Raw genomic sequence first — 400 nt, 5'->3', positions numbered from 1 at the left:
ATATATATATATATATATACATATACATATACACATGTGCATGTTTTTGCGCAATAGAATTTGCCGTCTTCGTCCGTGCGTTTCCGCGTTGAAATTATGAGAATATGTTTTTTTTTTTTTTTTGTATGTTGGATGGAGATGGACTAAGCCAATAGATTTGTGGCTTATATGTCCAGATAATGATGTTCCTTCTTTAAATGCAAAAATTAATAAAGTGGATTTAACATACGTTCATTAATTGTAGCGTGCAGATGTGAATATTTCTTTCATATTTTGTAATCAAATATTGAATTGAGTCCGTAAATGGAAATGTATGACCCCATATCATATTTAGTGCTTTAAGTTTAACGGTTTGAAAAATTTGGGCAAAATCGCACGTTATTTGCCGAGAGACTGAATG

Source organism: Glossina fuscipes, unplaced genomic scaffold, assembly GCF_014805625.2.
Source record: "Glossina fuscipes isolate IAEA_lab_2018 unplaced genomic scaffold, Yale_Gfus_2 68494, whole genome shotgun sequence".
Classification (NCBI taxonomy): domain Eukaryota; kingdom Metazoa; phylum Arthropoda; class Insecta; order Diptera; family Glossinidae; genus Glossina; species Glossina fuscipes.
The sequence above is the reverse complement of the archived record's forward strand: the minus strand, read 5'-3'. Positions refer to the sequence as shown.